General features: G+C 43.7%; 1 protein-coding gene and 1 long non-coding RNA gene across 5 annotated transcripts in view; one reads left to right on the forward strand and one right to left on the reverse strand.

Moving 5' to 3' along the window:
• Positions 1-13,250, reverse strand: part of PRKG1 (protein kinase cGMP-dependent 1) — a 1,007,212-nt gene that overhangs the window by 791,795 nt on the left and 202,167 nt on the right. The window lies entirely within an intron of this gene.
• LOC128349244 (uncharacterized) overlaps positions 1-13,250 on the forward strand; it is a 67,577-nt gene that overhangs the window by 2,639 nt on the left and 51,688 nt on the right. For 2 of the 3 annotated variants that reach the window (XR_008318654.1, XR_008318656.1), the window contains exons 2-3: positions 5,824-6,069; positions 9,008-9,098. This is a non-coding gene — a long non-coding RNA (uncharacterized LOC128349244). Of the gene's footprint in view, positions 1-5,823; positions 6,070-9,007; positions 9,099-10,401; positions 11,113-13,250 lie in introns of those variants that run through there. The other variant, XR_008318655.1, reaches the window with a different exon arrangement.

The raw sequence follows: 13,250 nt of genomic DNA on the forward strand, positions 1-13,250 counted from the left end.
CTTCACTTTCGCAGATGGCAGGGAAGGGGGCGGGCGGGAGTACGTCTCGCTGTCGCCCGCACCCTTATAGAGAGCGCGGCCGGTCCGGGCGAGATTTAAGGGGGCTTCAGCAGCAGCAGCTGGGGGCTTCAAGGGGGCGGCAGGGAAGTACCCTGCCGCCCGATTGTTTACACATAGAGGAGCAGCGCTGGCGGAGCCATCGTAGTGGATAGAAGCGGGCGGCGAGGAATCCTGCCACCCGGATTTTTTGGAATATTTACGGCGCAAAAAGTGGAAAGGGCGGGAGGGGTAAGTAAAGCCCCCCCGCCCTTAGTGGAACCCCCCACCCCAGTGCCGGACCGCAGCTCCGCGGTTCCGTGCACACCCCTAGTGCACGGAATCGTGGAGCTGCGGTCCGGCACTGGGGTGGTGGCTACCATTAAGGGCGGGGGGGCTTTACTTACCCCTCCCACATTTTCCCAACTCCGGCTCCGTAGTTATTGTAAAAATCTGGCGGCAGGATCCCTCCTTGCCACCCGCTCCAATCGACGACGGCTTGTCTTTAAGAAGCCTTTTGCAGACCGGCAGGGAAGGGGGCGGGAGGACATCTCCCTGCCGCCCATTTCTAGACAGCAAGCAGTCGGGGCGATATTTAAGCGGGAGGCAGGGGGCTTCAAGGGGGCGGCAGGGAGGTATCCTGCCGCCCGATTTTTTACCACGGAGGAGGAACCATTGTCGATTGGAGCGGGCGGCAAGGAGGGATCCTGCTGCCGGATTTTTACAATAACTATGGCGCCGGAGTTGGGAAAACGCGGGAGGGGTAAGTAAAGCCCCCCACGCCCTTAATGGAACCCCCACCCTAACCCTTCCGAACCCCAAACCGCCCATGTCCGGACCAGTCTGGAGGCCAGTAGAATGGCCTCTGAACCGGTCCATGCACATCCCTAAAGCTTATTGTGGGCCAGCCTCTATGGCAGGCATCCCCAAACTGCAGCCTTCCAGATGTTGCTGAACTACAACTCCCAGCATCCCTAGACACAATTTTTTGTGGCTGGGTATGCTGGAAGTTGTAGTTCAGCAACATCTGGAGGGCTGCAGTTTGGGGATGCCTGCTCTATGGAATGTCTCCACCTAGAGGTAGCCTCAAAGGGCCCAACCTGTCATTTAATCCAGCAGTGGGAATTTCTCCCAGATGTGCTGCTCCCAGTGCTGATTTCTCCCTCTCCTTTCTTTTCTCCCTCCTTCTCCTTGCATAAGAGCTCAAAGGAGAACTCAGAGCAATGACAGAAGTATGTGAGTGAATCAGTTGTATGGAAATTCTTATACAGCACAACACTTTCCCTTGCCTTCCACTGTCTGACAGAGCCTTTCTGTACAAGTTTCAGAGAAATGAATGGGAGGCATACAAAACCCTTCGGCCATGTCTCATTTATTTCAACAGGGTGTGTGCAAGAGTATTTCCTTTTCTAGTAGCAGCCAGTTAACAAGTGAGGACACTTTACTTCTATATACTGGGTACCACCTTGAAGTTCCATCTGTACATTTGTGTGGCTTAATAAAAACCCACAGATTATTGGTAGCAAACAGAGATAGCTCCGTTATACCAAATAACTACTTTTTGCTGAATTTCAATTTGATTCTATCTACTATGTTGTAACCGGATGGTTGGCAAGCTGCTTGCTGTACCTCCTTGAATGTAACACAAATCATCATTTCTATTATCTGGAGCTGACGATGTCTCACTCTTCCTTTCAACTCTATCCCCCTCTTACAAACTGGAAATGTGATGAGCAATTTGCTGGTTAAAATCTGGAGTGTAGTTTTACATTAAATTAATGTGAGCACTCATTGAAATGAGATAGCTTTCACAAACTGCTCACTTTCAATTTATAGGACAGTTCAAGTTCTCGCCTATAGTATAATACAATTATGTAGGGTAATTAACCTGACACTTATTCTCAAGGCAGCTTTTAAAATATAAATTAGCCAGATGACAAAAAAGATATGCTTACTGTATAATATGCTTGGAACTGCTGTATCCATTCAAATTTAGCATGGTATCAGAACTAATATAGATGTAATCCAACAAGTTATGATCCTACAAGGACTCCACTTAAAAACCAGGGCATCATTTGGAAGATGTCATTCATTATGTGCAAAGTAACTACACAATAAAAAAGTACTACACCAGACACAAGGCATATATTTGCAAGAAAAAGGGCCACAATTTTTATCCAAGCAGCTAAATGAGGCAAGCAATGGGACTGTGCTTACTACTTTCCACTACCTCACTGTGTAGGAATGAACTCAGCCTCACAAGCAGTTTCTCAGCTATTATATCCCTGCTCCGAGCAGAATCACAAGCTAACTCCTGCCTCTTTTGAGCTAGCCCAGTTGGGCTGATAAATCTCTGAGAAACACCACAAGCCTTTGGGCCTTTAAGGTTGCCGATGCCTCCATGTAAGAAAAATTCAAGTAGGAACTTCCCAAACCACCAAACCTTTAAGAGGAAAATTCAGAACTGCACAATGATATGTCAGTGTGATCTGTGCACTTAGCATGTGCTGCTTCAACACACACCTATGCATTTTCCTTGTCTGTTCACAAATACTTTGTTACCTGGAGGCACATTCCATGACATTAAGAAGCCTATACAGAGTGGGAGAAAATCCCCAGAACAAGATTCTACAGCACTTTTGCAGAAGAGTGTAATATTTATTGGTAAAGACACTGTGGGGAGTAGCAGGGAGTCTGCAGGAAGTAGCAGTGGATCTCTGGCAGGGTGAGAAGAAATGTGTGTGCTTGGTTCAGGTCTAGAGGAGCCTGGACTACTCACTTTACTTCTCTTCTTATCAGTCATTTGTCACATCATCTAACAGAATTCAATCTTGTCCTGACTTGCATATTTGAACTGCACAAGTGTTCTTTTGGAACTGCACAGTGCTTTGTTTTTTGAAACTGCACATTTTGTGTCTGGTTGCACATTGAAAAAAGCCTGCCTTTTTGGAATGACTATAACCTCTCTGCAAAACAAACGTGTGACCTAGAGTGCTCATCATTAAAAATCCTACTCTCCCTGATCCTGCACTGTAGTTGCTAATTGTGACCAAGATGAATATAACTAAGGAGAGCAGTGCAAGCATGGGCATAGGTTCCATAGGATAAGGAGGTATAAATGTCCCCTGGTCCGGAGGATCAGGGGGCCCTCAAGGCTCGGGGTGCACCTTGCTGCCACCTACCTTTCCTCCCCAGGCGTTGGTGCCCTGCAGCCAGGGCATGCATGCTCTTTTCCAAGTGTGTGAGAAGAGAAGTGCACTGGCTGGGCTTCCTTTCTCCTTCCTCCCTCCACGCTTCCTCCTCACAGGTTGCGGACTGCCCTCCAACTGCCACAGCCATGCTGCCCAGCCCCAATCCGCTACCGCCACACCCGACAAAGGACAGCAACCCCTGGTGGCCCTGTGCCCACCCATCTCCATGCCAATGATGCTGCTGTTGGCCAACCTCTCACTCTGAACAGAAAGCGAGCCAACAGAGGGGAAGGCTGGGGGGGGGCTAGGTTGCTTCACCCCTTGAGTCTGATGTCAGATGCAGGGAGCGTGGCTTGGGCACTGGGGTACATGTGCTTTGCGCACCAGAGCCCTCTATAGCTCCGATCTGTCCCCTGGCCGCCAGAAACCTCGCTACACCGTTAAGTGCAAGGCATGCAAAAAGACAGCCTTCCCACCCACAAGCCAATCAGATGGTGGGCCAAAACTTCCTACACAGTCCCCAAAAGTATAACAAGCTTAAGTACATAGTAATTCTTAGGGCAGGTGGAAAGGACACCTCCAAAATGCCAAGAGAGCAGCCAGATGAGCACATGCACCAACAGCTGCAGTGACATGCCCACATGGCCCTCACCAGCCAATCAACGAACTCCCTTTTCCTTGTACTTCACAAAGTGGCTGCAGTGACAGTGTAATCATAAGCCACTTTACTCAGTCCCATTGAGCTCAATGAGGTTTACTCCCTAGTAAATGTGCTTACAATTGCAGCCTAAAGTTCCTTTTTTTGTTCCCTGACAAGCTGCTCTTGAAGTTGGAGGATGCTCCATTTATAGAGTTGCACCTGGAAGGAAAAGTCAGCTGTCCCTCACTCCCCTGCCAATCTATCCAAATGGATCTCAACCCATATTATTTTTGTCTAGCTGAACAAGACATCCAGATCTAGATTTCTTAGCAAGTAACGGGAGTACAGGGTTTTTTTTGTGTGTTTTTTTTAAATGGCCCTTTTAATAACAGATTGGAGAGGCAGAATATATGCATGACTCACTGACACTGGCTGTTTTTTCTACCAGTTTGTGAATATTTCAGTTCCTGTGAACAGCAAAATCTGAATGAATCTTGAAACTCAAATTAAACAAATGCTTCTGCACTTTGCTACTATTTTAAGGTTATTGCTGTTACTGAATATGTTAAATACATATCCTTCAACCTACTTTTTAGTTTAGTAGTATCTGAACTATTTATTTCATATGGCCTACATGCCCTGTATATACATAGAATGACATATACAGGGAAACTTCATTATCCATAGATTCATTATCCGCGGATTCATCAGGAAAAATAACACTTGACCTCAGCATACGAGCGGGGGGAGGGGACACATCGACCTTGCATATCTGCGGGTGGAGAGTGGCTGGAAATGACAGCAGAGGTCATTTCCAGCCACCATTTGGTTTATCAGAACCACAAAATAGCTCAATTTAAGAGTAAAGGTAAAATTGTGCCATCAAGTCAGTGTTGACTCCTGGCAAGCACAGAGCCATGTGGTTTTCTTTGGTAGAATACAGGAGAGGTTTACCATTGCCATCTCCCGCTCAATTTGAGATGATGCCTTTCAGCATCTTCCTATATCACTGCTGCCCATTATATGTGTTTCCCATCATCTGGAAACATACCAGTGGGGATTTGAACCAGCAACCTCTTGCTCCCTAGTCAAGTTACTTCTCCACTGGTGAAGAACAACCTGGTGATTTTTGGCCAATTTGAGGGCATTCCTGGTCACAATATGACTCAGTGCGAGCAACAAAGGCTGGTAAGGCCTTTGGTAAGCCTTTCCACATGCACATGTTTCCCCTGAAATCTGGCCACTTTGGGGCCATTTTTGAACAATTTATAGCTGACTGCGAACCTAACCCCCGCAAATCCATTGACTTTAATGACAAGATATTCATGGTTTTCATATCCGTGACTGCAGCCAGGAACAGAACCCCGCGAATATCGAGATCCTCCTATGAGACGCCCAGCCTGGGTCAGGCTGCATGTGATAACCGCCAGGATTGGGCCCAATCCTGATGAGCCAACACCAGCTAGCCCTGCTCTGCAGCCTGGCTATTACCCGAGGTTAAGCAAGCACACCCTTAACATGGGTTACACGTCACCCCAGCCTCTGGAACTGTGGGCTGCAGACATGAAGTGCTCCTCATCTAGGAGTGCAGTCAGCGCTCCCAGTAACTAGATTCAGTTGTCTGCGGGGAAGGTGAGTATAACAGGCCCTCCACACTGCCTGCCTACCACCCCATCATGTGAACAAGCTCATAATTTGCCAGCACATGAGCATTAGAACTCCTGCAGAATATTTTATTAATATGAATATAATATCAAAGATCGTTATACTGAAAACGGAATATAGATGAACCATGATATTAGGGCGGAAGAAATCATGAACTGCATATTATTGATGTGTCCTGAAAATGCTCCATATATACTAGTACACTCTACAAATAAAATCTATAAATATATGAAAGTGCATTCTGAACCAATAGAAACTCATCTTTTCTCTTTCTCCTTTGCTCCTCCACAGTTTCCACCCTGGAATTTTGCCATGCCTCTATGTACTCCTGTTGCTCCATTTAGCAAATAATAAATGGATTTTTTTTAAAGGACAAAGTTGAGAGCTACTGAAGTACCACCACATGGTCTTCAATCAGCTCCCAATGATGAAGCAATTTCACAAATGTAACTTTGTGCTGACAAGAGAAGCTGATTCATCTGATGCACTGCTGGAACACAGATGCATGCAAGTGGACTGTAAGGAAATGTTTTGAAGGTAAAATGGGATGACAAGATATACGCCATTCGTTATAGAGAAGAACACAAATCTTCCTCTTCTAGTCTTAACTCTTTTACTGTTCATTACATCTTGGTCAGATCAACAGTGCTAGAGATATCAGAGGCATGTGAATTGTTAAAAGACAGTGACATTTTGCTGCTGGTGCTACTGGTGCCACTTGTACCACAGGTGCCGCTTGGACTGTACTTTACTGTACTGCACTATGTACCCTTCCATGCTCAACAGAGTGGCACTGTGCTATACTTTGGACTTTATTTATGGCACACTTCCAGTCTGGTGGCCAACCTGTGTCAGAGAGCTATATTTTTAAGTTAGTAAAAATAAACGATGCTGGTGTACGCAACATTGTGGATTAATCTATTACAGGTTGAGTATCCTTATCCGGACACCCAAAATCCAGAATGCTCCAAAATTCGGACACCACACCGTAACAAAAACAAAAAAACCAAAATGCCTCAGCTCACTCGCTCGCAGATTCCCAATTTTGTTGCTTTTAAACATGCAGTCAAAACTTACTTATTTCAGAAGGCTGCACACATCTCACCCCCCTCATTGCCCACCTGGGACATTTCTCCCCTAGTTCTGTCATCCCAAGCCCACTCCCTGCTTTCCTCCCTTGCATCACCTCCCCCCGCGGCTCACCTATTGCCCGCCTACATTGGCAACTGCCAATGTTCTCTTCTTCAAGTGGGGGCTGCAGATCCCACGGGCAGGAAAAGACACAAAGGCTCCTCTCTCGGGAGAGTGTCTGGGAGGGAACACGCCTGTGCTGAATGTTTCTTCCCAGTCGCCTCTCTAGGAACCTGGACTCCCTCAGGTTAACCCTTAAATTGGCCTTCCCCTGACAGGAGGCAGCGAAGAGGGCTCCTCCATCCCTGCCTTGCAAGAGAGAGCAAAGAGTGCATGCTCAGTTTGGCGCCTGCTCTGTTGGCATCTGTTTGGGCGCTCTGTTGGTGCCTGCTCTGTTTTTATAAAATATAGTAACCTTTCGTATTTAGACTTGGATCCCATGCCCAAGATATCTCATTATGCAAATATTCCAAATCCGGAAAAATCCGAAATCTGGAACACTACTGGTCCCAAGCAGTCTGGATAAGGGATACTCAACCTGTAGTTTAATCAATTAATGTACAACAGTCTTTCCTGTGGCAAGAATTAGCTTAGCCATGCTCTAAAAGATTAAATTTGGCAGGTGTTGACAACAGACATTCACCTTGGGATCTCACTTTGCGATGTAAATGTAAGCAAAGCAATTCAATATTGTTTCTAACATCATATTATGTCAGCTAGGAAAACATAAGCCTCTTAGTGTTTCTCCCAGGAAAAAAGAAACATTACAAACTAGAATTTGTACCTTTGTAGTTTGCCTAGAAGATCATAAAATCAAGGATTAAGCTATATATCCCAAAAGTTTACAGGAAAAAACAAAACAAATGACTCTTCAGACAGACTTATTAGTTGTGGGCTTATAGTTTTCCAGAGAAACCTGTGTGCAACTACAACATTTATTATGTGTTTCACTATGTTCTGTACTATTTTCTAACATGAAATCTAATGAACAGTTTGTTGAGTGTACTGTAAGTACCAAATTAAAATAAGAGACACAACAGGGAAAGAGGAGGGAGAATACAAACTGACAAGTATTTCCAGTGAGCTCAGTTTCTTTAGGAAAATGCTTTACAAGTACTAAAGAAGAGTACTGAATACAGCTTCTTTTTTAAAAAAATTGTCAACAATTTTTCAATCACTTGAAAACTGCTCTCAGCTGGACACTTTTTGTGATCTTAACAGCTCGGTTTTGTGTGGTTTTAAAAATACAATTCATAATTCTAAAACTTTCATTTTAAGATGAGAGTTAAGATGCTTTATATTTCCACTTGTGCTCTAAAAAGAATGGAAATTGCAAGTTAAGGTGCCCATCTTGACTTCTGTGTCATAAAGTAAAGACTTTGTATGGTCTGGTATAGAACTGTACAAAGTCTTTACACTTTAGAAATGAGGTTCCATGCACCCACACCTTGCCTTGATCAGAGATGCATCAGGCAGAAATATATCAGAGGTATCTCTAGCAAGTGATTAAGGAAACTGCACCTGTTAAATGTCTGCCTGGATGCATCCCTCCTCAGCCCAATTCCAATTGAAAGACCAAGGCAAAGTGTGGGTGCATGGAGCCTCATTTCCAAAGCCATCATCATATACCAGACTGTGCAAAGTCTTTACAGTTTATATGGTGCAGAAGTTAAGATAGGCGCTTTAACATGCAATTTCCATTCTTTTTAGAGAACAAGTGAAAATGTAAAGTATCTTAACTCTTATCTTAAACCAAAGGTTTTTTGGTTTGTTTGGTTATTTTTTTTATTATTAAAACTTTTATATATGATTACTGAATGTCCAGGTGTTTTAAAAAGGAAAATCTGATTAGACACTATGGGAAAGAGTACACCCAAACCACAAGGTATAACTTCCTGATGTTGAACACCAAAAACATTGTAAAACCTTCAACTAAGATAAAGTCACACTCCTCCGCCCACCTGAAAAAACACAGTTAAATGAAATTAGTGGATTCAGTAATACTGACAGCATGATCCCACCTCATGATTATTCAGCAGTGAATAAGGACACAAGACTCTTTCTTCACTTTAGAATTTGTACTTTATTTTTTCTTTTTATTAAAAAAGCACACAAACAACAACGATAATTAAAAATAACAAATGCTTTAACAACCGTGTCCAAGACTACACATTTTCCTCCCAGAAACTTCCCACAAACTTCACAGTTGTCCTGCTAGATTTCATTTCCGACAGGATGCAAAATAGTGGTAGACCTTAAGCCAATCTGAGTGAAATTGTAGGTCTTAACCCTCAGACATCCTTTTTACCATATATAGTGACTCTATATCAATATTTTGTTACAGTCAGAGAACAGAAGCCCAGAAAAATAAACCAACAAGTGGTACAGTAGTTAAACACATAGATCAGCTTGGAATGATTCTTAATGAACTTCTGGTGAGTTTTATTTATTTATTTATTTATTATTTATTTATTTGATTTATATACCGCCCTTCCGAAATGGCTCAGGGCGGTTTACAATTAAAACAGAAAACATTAAAAACAATTAAAACAGAGATACAAATATAAATACCAATTTTAAAAACTTAAAAAACAATTAAACTAACAAAACAATTAAAAACTTGAAAACCAGGTATTAAAACAATTAAAACTGATTAAAAACCCTGACAGGCCAGGCCAAACAGATAGGTTTTAAGGGCTCTCTTGAAGGACAGTAAAGAATCAAGATTACGAATTTCCTCCGGAAGTGCATTCCACAGTCCAGGAGCAGCTACAGAGAAGGCCCGCCTCTGAGTCGTCACCAAACGAACCGGTGACAACTGGAGACGGACCTCCCCAGATGACCTTAACGTGCGGTGGCTTTCACTCCCTAAATGTCTGCCTGCGGGCAGTAATGGGCTGGATAAGGGATAACAAATTGAAGCTGAATCCAAGCAAGACGGAGGTGCTCATTGTGGGGGATAGGAATCTGAGGGATGAGTTAGATCTTCCCGTGCTGGATGGGGTACACTCCCCCAGAAGGAACTGATATGTAGCTTGGGAGTGCTCTTGGATACAAGCCTCACCTTGGTATCCCAGGTGGAGGCTATGTACAGAAGCATGTTCCATCAACTTCAGTTGCATCCATTCCTTGAAGAGAATTATCTCAAAACTGTGGTGCATCTGCTGGTAACCTCCAGGCTTGACTATTGCAATGCGTTCTACATGGGGCTTTGCACATAGTTTGGAAACTTCAGTTAGTTCAAAATGAGGCAGCTAGATTGGTCTTTTGGGCAACCCGGAAAGACCATATTATGCTTGTTTTAAAACAGTTGCACTGGCTGCCGATATATTTCCAGGCAAAATACAAAGTGCTGGTAATTACCTTTAAAGCCCTGAACGGCTTGGGTCTGGGCTACCTTAGAGAGAGCCTTCTTCTGTATGATCTCCATCGCATGTTGAGGGCATCTGGAGAGGTCCATCTCCAGTTACCACCAATACATCTGGTGGCGACTTGGAACTGGGCCTTCTCTGTAGCTGCTCCTGGCCTATGGAATGCACTCCCGGCAGATATCCTCAGTTTAGGGTCGCTGTTGGCCTTTAAGAGAGCCCTAAAGACTTACTTGGAAGACCTGGCCTTCCAAGGCTTTTAAATTGTTTTAAGTATTTTAATTGGTTTTAAACTATGTTAAAATTGTTTTTATAATGTTTTAAGTAATATGTTTTAAATGATGCTTGTTTTTATGTTTTTGTAAACTAGTTGTACACCTCCTAGAGCCTCTTCTGAAGAAGCCTGCCTTAGATACCTCAGAATTAAGTAACTGCAGGCCTGTCTCCAACCTTCCATGGCTTTGCAAGGTGATTGGGTGGCCTCCCAGCTCCAGGCAGTCTTGGAGGAAACTGATTATCTGGACTTATTTAGATTTATCCAAAATCTGAAGCTAGAGTATTGGAGTATTGTACTGTACAGAGAGTGGGATGACAATTAAGCTGGGCCAGTTTACTCCATCTGCTTTTCTCTGTCTTTGCCATTACACAACAGCAGACCGTGTGTCAGATCACTGTTGCTGAGCTGCGAGATGAGGGGTGGCCCATCTATTACTACTCTATTTGTCCTCACCTGCACACAGTGCCTTCCACATACACAGAGAGCAGCTTTGCACCCATAGGAAAAAAATATTAATGCCAAGAACTATTGAAACTCAGCTAGCTGTTGGACTTTTCATACAGATTTTATTGGTAGACGATTTACACTATAATCATATCAGTATATATATTATTTACATCATGCATAGAACCGCCATCTATTATAGAAGGATGATTTATGTGTTGTACACATGGAATTGTTATTATATACATAATTGCATCTGGTATGATGTATTGCTATATAAATGACTGGCAATTTTTAGATGGTAGTATATATCTTCTTGAATTTGTATATTGCAAATTAATGACCTTTTGTTATAATGCATATTTTGATTCGTATTCCAATATTTGAGTGTGTAATAAGAGTGTACACAAAACCGGCTGTACCAGTTCTGTCCAAACAGGACCCGAACAGGACCAGGCCAATTCAGTTTTGCCCCCCATCCAACCCACCCACCCCCAAGTTTGGTTTGGTTTGGGTGGGGGGGGTTGTAAATCAATTTTTTTATATATATATATATATATATATATATATATATATATATATATATACACACACACACACACACACACACACACACATACATATATATATATACATATACATACACACACACACACACACACACACACACACACACACACACTAAGTACACTTACCCCCTCTGGGAGTCTAGTCTGAGACCATGAGGGGGGATCTGTGGAGAATCACCCAGTTCAGGCATTCTTTGGCCTTCTCAGGGTCTTTCCCGCTTGCCATGGCCATTTTGGAGGCCACTGCACATGCGTACTGGGCCTCTGCATGGCCTGGGTCATGATCTGGCCACGCAGGGGCCCAGTGAAAATGCGCAGCATCCTCCAAAATGGCCACCATGAGGGGGGAAAGCCCGGAAAGAGCTGAAGAATGCCCAAATGGGGCAATTTTGGCTATGAGGAAAGCCGGCGGGGGGGGGCCTTCACAAACCCCTCCTCACAGCCTCAGAGAAGCCCCCAGGAGGGGATAAGTGTCCTTTAAAAAATTATTATTATTTAATTGACTCACAAACCCCCCAAATGGCCGGGGGGGTTGGTCTGGGGTCAGACCGAACTGGGGGTAGTTTGGTTCAACCCTGAACTGTCAACAGAACCATTTCGACATCAAATGCATTTGATGTTGAACCTGTTTGCGCATCCCTAGTGTGTAATAACAGCAAAGCTTAAGGAGAAGACTAGGCTTCACCTACAGCAACTGCTGGGAGGGTGGGCCTTTCCTAAAAAGGAAAAAACCCCAGGAAGTTCAAATCAAAGGGACCAGTCCAGAGGGGGATTTCTGGCTTAGCCTCCAGCAGAAGCTTTGGTGTTAGTTAGTCCCAGGAGGGCCCTGAGGAAGCAGCAGGCTGAGATCTAGAGATGTGCGAACTGGTTCAAACTCGAACTGGTTCGAATTCGAACCAGGGTGGTTCGATGGTTCAAATTTGAACCGAACCAGGGGGAGGTTCGAGCAAAACCAAAATCGAGCCACCCCCTCCTGGTTCAAACCTGGTTTGAATTCGAACTGAACCAATCAAACCAGTTTTGTGCACATCCCTAATTAGAGCTGCTGGGAATATGGGAAGGCCGCAGCTGTAAGCAATAAATTAGAACCAAGTCAGTTAAACATGTCAGGGAAGTTATTTTTCTTTAATGATTGCTTTGAATCTGCATTGCTGGGATAATGAAAATTCTCACTTACAATCTGTTTTATAAAAAGACAATCATTCTTATTGCATACGTTTTCCTTTTAATCTGATTCAGATCAAATTCTTGTTGCTGAAGTGTGCTACTTTCCATTTGGGGTAATAAGAGAGTGAAATTTGTCACACACCTTTGGAAGCCTAGGACTGCTCAGCCCCTTTGGGGAAGGTTTTTCACTTAACCCTCCCCCCCGCCCAAGAACCTTATATGGAGAGTGGGTTTCCCCACATCAAAAAGAAGTGGATTGTAGCAGTCTATTGTGAATCCCTTACAGATAAGGATTCAGCCCCAGTGAACTCCCCCCTCCTCTTTTGGCTCTGATAGGAGTCATGACAGAGTGTAATTTGTAAAATGACAGCCAGGCTTGGGATTCTAGTAGCTTAATAGATGAGCCACTTCTCTCCCACCCTCCATTCTTTTCAACTGAACATACTAAACAAATCACTTATAATGTTTTGTTGGAATATGAATCATCTTATCCAATCAAACACAACTGGAAATGCAACTCTGTGAGTTAGTTCTCTTGTTGTTAAGGGTGAACTGATTCAACTTAATTACCCAGTTAAAGTATCAAATGGACTTTGGGAAAATGCTTTGATTCCCCACAGGTCTGCTAAGAAAACGATTTGCTAAATTTGCTGTGCTAAAAGGTGGTTGTATCTGATCTTCTTTAATGATTCAATAATTTAGCAGAGCAATATACCTCAGGGCTAAGCCTACTGTGTAGCCTTCAGCAGCTCTTCTGGTTGT

This window comes from Hemicordylus capensis, chromosome 3, assembly GCF_027244095.1.
Source record: "Hemicordylus capensis ecotype Gifberg chromosome 3, rHemCap1.1.pri, whole genome shotgun sequence".
In the NCBI taxonomy this organism is placed as follows: Eukaryota; Metazoa; Chordata; class Lepidosauria; order Squamata; family Cordylidae; genus Hemicordylus; species Hemicordylus capensis.